Below are 5,794 nucleotides of genomic sequence, written 5' to 3'. Positions count from 1 at the left end.
ACTTAGGACTTACCCATCCGTCCGGTCCGTCGAAGGCCTTCGTAGCCGCTGGATGATGCTTAGGAATAAAATGTTAGGTTAAATCAAGCGTCTGGCATTCCTATGGTACAAATTCGATCTAAGGGACTCCCAATCCGCAATGAAGAAACTTTCTCTGCCCGTATCCGATTCGGGCGGCTATTCCAAGCTGGTCGACTTTGTCGAAATGTCTCTGTGCCCTTCACGGTGTGCAGCTTTTGAGCCCACGGTGTCTCAAAAATTATCCCTGGCAAATTCTCGGAATACAAATATAAAATTCCTTGCTTAGGCTTTCAGCATTCAATTTGATTGTGGCTAAGTTTTCGAAAGAACTTATTAGAAACTTCCAAGGATTCAAATATCCACAAAAAATTAAATTACGATAATAAGATTCACAAAACTCCACAATAATTGTTGTCCTATATGCTCCAGATTAATATTTAATTAATAATTTGGCTTGATGGCCAAGGAAATTTCAGATTTAAATTTATATATATTTTCTGGAGGAGCAGCGTGGTTTAGGCGTGTAGCCAGGGCGGAACTTCGTCAGAAAAGAGTGTGACCAATGCATGCGATCGCGCATGATGCTACTTCGCTAGGGTTGCACTAGTAAAACTATCGAACTTCTAAGCTCAGCTGTTTATTTCTATCGACACAATTACCCACCACTTACTGAAATACAAACTAACGCCTTAAAATTTAAAAATAAAACTAACGGCAGAAACTGACCCCATAAAGTATATATATTCTTAATCAGCATGAGAAGCTGAGTTGATATAGCCATGTCCGTCTGTCCGTCTGTCCGTACGTCCGTCTGTGCGAATGCGTTTTACTCAGCCGTCTTAAGAGCTATCGGGCTGAAATTTTTTTTCCGTGTTTTTATTACCCGGGAAAAATAAAGTATGAAAACCATCAGGATCGGACCACTATATCATATAGCTCACGAAGAACTAGAAGAAACATTTTCATAAAAAATCAGGGTATGCTATGAAATTTACATATGTGATTGTAAAATAATTGTAAAATAGAGAGTCAAATTGTTTTGTTTATATATTGATGAATTGAGTTGCAGAAAACAAATTTTGAACATGTAAAATTATTTTTACCAAGGACTGCAAGGGTATATAAACTTCGGCATAGCCGATGTTAGCTTCTTTGATATTTTCTTATTCACGTTAGTAGATGTCTGACTAACTACTCTCTTCACGAACCTTTTCGTGTTCTTTGCCAATCTTTTAACAGCCTTTCTCACCTTATCTCTCCTCATCTTTCTGCCACTTCTCTTCGCGCTATACTTTTCAATCATCTACGACGAAACTGCTGAATATGTTTTAGACTTGGGTTGCTTGCAACTCATCCCTTACCACACTGGCTGTGAATCGGGGCATAGCTGGCACCTTGTGCAAATAAAACACCTCCACCGGGTCGGGGATGTTTGGTTGTGTATAAAGCTAAGCTACCTTCTTTAATTAATTTGTTATCTATATTTTAAGCTTTTTCGTCGACTGGTGGTTAGTTGACGTAAATAATTAAATAAATAAAAAAATAAAATAATATATAAATGATTTTTGGTATGTATATACTATACCTTCCCTTTTTAGAAAATAACGTAATATTATGGAGTTATTTATTGATTAATAAACTGATACAGACCCCACACTGTATATATATGTAGCGCTGATTTAATGATCGTTACTATATTTATTTATTTATTAACTAGAGATCCGGAGAACTTTGTTCCGCCTTAACAATGACAATAAATAAGCAGATTGTGTTTTTTTTTTGGGGAAAAATACAAAAAAAATTAAATGACTACATTAATCATTCATTATTATTTCTGTATTTAGTACATAGGTTGCTCTTCACTTAAGTACCTTGTGATACACGACATTTTTGGTTTTATTATCTGACCCGTGAGTATGCCACATAAAATTGACCATGGGAAAAACATGAATGTTCTAGATTTAAACCACAAACTTTTAAGGATTGGCCTTGTGATTTGTTGATGGTCATGGCAAAAGCAAGACGTATCGGAAATTGAAGTCTTTTAAATTCAAACGGCATATCGGTTGGGATCATCGGGAATGAGAACTTCCTCACCTTTGAATTTTCCTATCATTATCGTAGCGTAAATTACATTGTTCATCAATTTACTAACCACCAAACGCGTACCGTTGCACAGTTTTGGTTGGTTTATGTTTCAAAGCATGATTACTACGGAGCCACGTCCAAAGAGTTTAAAAATTCACTAGAATAGTTGGTGGCTTCATTTGTGACGCAGTCGATAGATTGGAATGAATATGCAATGGAACAATGGAACAATGCTGTTCCAATGATCTTATTTTGAATTATGTAGTTCTGGTCATCTACATCTTTATTCTTAGCCGCTAAAATTGCTCGCTCACTCAACTCATTCATTATTTTTTGTAGTTAGAAATAATATTTGAATATACATTGTTGATAAGATCGTCTTTTGATGCGACAATATTACAGAAATTATTTGGAAATGATATTAATCCGCTCGATTCATCGTTTCTTCACATAGCTTCATAGATTTGACGATTTGAGGCAAGCGTTTATTTCATCGGCAGCCGTAGATCTTGGAAATCAATGCTCCTCCAAAACATCTCGAGTCATTGCGTAAATATTTTAATGTTCGGTTAAGTGCTTCTAATGCACGTTTATGCGCCATTGTGCATTCGTCCCACATGATGACTTTCGATGCCGCTAAAACTTTGGCCATTGCTTAGTGCTTTGCAATATTACACGTTGGTTCTTCAATAGTTTGAAGATTTAAAGGTAATTTGAATGCTGAATGAGCCGTACGGTATCCTTCTAACAATGTGGCTGCTATTCCAGAAAAAGCAACTGCAACCGCTATGTTGGATCTCGCCAAGTTCTACTATCCTTGTATTTGTGCCACAGGTTACATGGGTTTGATGGAAAACATGTCGAAATTATTATAGCGAATAATGTGCGTATCTGACTTGGAGATGCAGAGATAATGGCTTCAGCGATTGTCGTATCCCAATGCGTATCGTTTTCTAATAAGATAAATTCTTCACATGCAGCACGATATGTTGGGAACATAAATAAAGAGCTCTGGCCGGCCGTAATGACGAACATATGTCATTGCATCTTGTGCATATTCATGCATATGACGTGGGCTACCAATGTACGTCGCCGGCAGAATAGTTAATCGACCAATATTAATGGATGTAGTCCTCAGAACTCAGTTTGGCTTGGTTCAACCTAATAAATGTTAAACGTTCCGTTTCTATTTTTACATACATGTCAACGCAATACTGCTGAAACAATCGACGAAACCGCAGCAAATAGTTGTCAGCATTTTGACGAATCATCAAACGATATTCATAATAATTCATTGAGCTAACTTTCTTTGCAGTTTCTTTACCTGAAATTAAATATTTGATAATTAACCATTTCAAAGACAAATAATACAGACATAACCCATTATTAAGATACTGATACTTTACCATTCAATGGATTTATCAATTTAATATTAAAATAATATCCATCTTCTCCTTGCCAAAACATTAGTGGGTATTGCAATGCGTCATATGATCGATGAGTTTCAGATATTTGTTGTAGTTGCCCAGTATCGCGACGTTTAAGCACAATATCGCGTTTTTCCAATTATTCACCAACAATCAGGATAGCAACTTCGTCTACTGTTGGAGCATTAAATGTGCGTTCGTGTGTTCCAGATGGTCGTTTATCTGCTTTGATGACAACTTTATAGTCAAAGCACTCTTAAACAACCTGACCAACGCATGATGTTCATGAAGCAGAACTAGGCGTCGATCAAGTTGTTCTTTCATGTTGCCCATGAAATATATTTGTAAAAATGTATTCTATTCTATTCTATTTTATTCGTGTTAGTTACACCACTTATAACTCGAGATCTGCTGAACCAATCTTCGTGGTTATTGATCCCTTCGGACTTGTTTCCTCCCGAATAGCAGAATACATCTTAAAAACAATAAATATTTGTCGGAAAACCCCTTAAAACAGCCAATTTTTTTCCCGTTACAAACGTTTTCTAGCAGTCAGTTTAAATACAGTCAATTGTTGTTTTAATGTCATTGTAGTGCTCTGTAATATACAATGTGAAAACTAAAGGAAAAATTCGAATATTGTGTTTTGTGTAGTGACATAATAGAAATTCGAATATTGTGTTTTGTGCAGTGTTTAGTAACCCATATTATCAAACCAAACCAATTAGCAATCTAATCATTATGCCACGTTCCAGATTATCCGATGAACAAGGAGAAATTATACGAGAAGAGCGCCGCTTTAGTATTCAACGAGGAAGGGCATTAATTCGTGCTTCTCAAATACAAGAGCACAGAGGACAGCCTATGAAACGGCTAGGTTAGAAACGAGAAATCGTCGAGCCTATCGTACAGATGAGCATAGGAATAATCTTCAAAGTGCAAGAAGAAATGGTTCAAGAATAGATTTGAGTCGAGCAGATTTTCTTTATGATTGCGCCATCGACTACAGCTTGCATCGATTAGTTTGTGGCATTGTGGCTCATTGAAGTTTGCTGGTAAAACAACTGGTTTGTGCCGCCTTAGTGGTAAAGTAAAATTGTTATTATTGGTCCCGCCAACAGTGCCATTGTGTTTCGTACTTTATGGCGAAATACTAGAAATATGACATTTTCTAGCGAACACTTCAAAATACAATGTTTTTTTACGTTAAAAAAAAATTGTTTGTAAGATACAAGATCTGCAGTTGTGATCAGAGCAGATAAAAGACCTGCTAGAACACATGAACGCACATTTAATGATCCAACAATGGATGAAGTGGAAATGTTTATTGTTGGTGACGTTCATATGACGCGTTTCAATACCCGCTGATGTTCTGGCAAGGTGACGATGAATATAACTTTAATATCAAAATGAAAAATTTATTGAATGGTAAGATCAATGCCGTTAACGTATTAGGTGTTCTAAAATACAATTTTTATCAAATTTGTAAGGGTAACAAAGGGTAAGATCAATGCCGTTAACGTATTAGGTGTTCTAAAATACAATTGTTACCAAATTTGTTTTAGGTTAGGAAACTACCAAGAAGGTTAGGTCGATGAAATACTACGCATACCGTTTGCTGATTCGTAAAAATTTTGACAATTATTACTTCAACAATATTGCGTTTACATGTCGAAACAATACGTAGTACCTTAATTTTATTCGGTTGAATCAAGGTAAATTGCGTTTAGAAGTGTATATTCAATGTTGGTCGAATGACTATTTTACCGGCGAAATACACAGGTATTTTAAACTCCTTGAATGTGCAGGGTTAATGCTTAGAAATTTAAACCAACCAAAACGGTGCAGTGGAAAGCGTTTGTTGATAAGAAAACTGATGATCAATACTTAAAGAAAAATTTAAAGATGAGGAAAATCGTATTTCAAGGATCCCGATTCGGGTTTTCTTCGCCATGACGATCAACAAATCACAGGACCAATCCTTGACTAGTTGCGGCCTTAATCTAAAAAATTCATGTTTTCACCAAAAAACAAAAAATGTCGTTTACAAAGGTGCTAAAATGAAAATTTCGTTTTACTTTTCAAATATAAATCAAAACAAAAATTTTTTTTTCATTTTTAAATCCCAAACGAAGTGTTAAGAAATATTAAAAGCAGTCAGGTGACGAAACGAGGTTCGCCGGGTTTGCTAGTGTACTTTGTAGTGATGTACATGTGCACGTGTAGTTATTAGCTGCCTAATTTTTCTACGTTGCTAA

The 5,794-nt window shown here is 35.9% G+C and overlaps 2 long non-coding RNA genes across 4 annotated transcripts; one reads left to right on the top strand and one right to left on the bottom strand.

The window, feature by feature from the left end:
- Positions 1-2,062: 2,062 nt before the first annotated feature.
- On the bottom strand, positions 2,063-4,097 carry LOC124460932. Its single transcript, XR_006954859.1, has 2 exons — positions 3,516-4,097; positions 2,063-3,433 (listed from the first exon to the last, which is right to left on the bottom strand). It is a non-coding gene; the product is annotated as an uncharacterized LOC124460932 (long non-coding RNA).
- Positions 4,098-4,596: 499 nt separating this feature from the next.
- LOC124460934 lies at positions 4,597-5,582 on the top strand. 3 transcript variants are annotated; one of them, XR_006954863.1, is made up of 3 exons: positions 4,597-4,964; positions 5,107-5,251; positions 5,319-5,582. It is a non-coding gene; the product is annotated as an uncharacterized LOC124460934 (long non-coding RNA). The 3 variants fall into 3 exon arrangements; XR_006954861.1 differs by having other exon boundaries at positions 5,102-5,251; XR_006954862.1 differs by having other exon boundaries at positions 4,597-5,037; positions 5,102-5,251.
- Positions 5,583-5,794: the final 212 nt, after the last annotated feature.

Source organism: Drosophila willistoni, unplaced genomic scaffold (assembly GCF_018902025.1).
Source record: "Drosophila willistoni isolate 14030-0811.24 unplaced genomic scaffold, UCI_dwil_1.1 Seg164.1, whole genome shotgun sequence".
Taxonomy (NCBI): Eukaryota; Metazoa; Arthropoda; class Insecta; order Diptera; family Drosophilidae; genus Drosophila; species Drosophila willistoni.
This window is presented reverse-complemented; position numbering and strand designations above follow the sequence as displayed.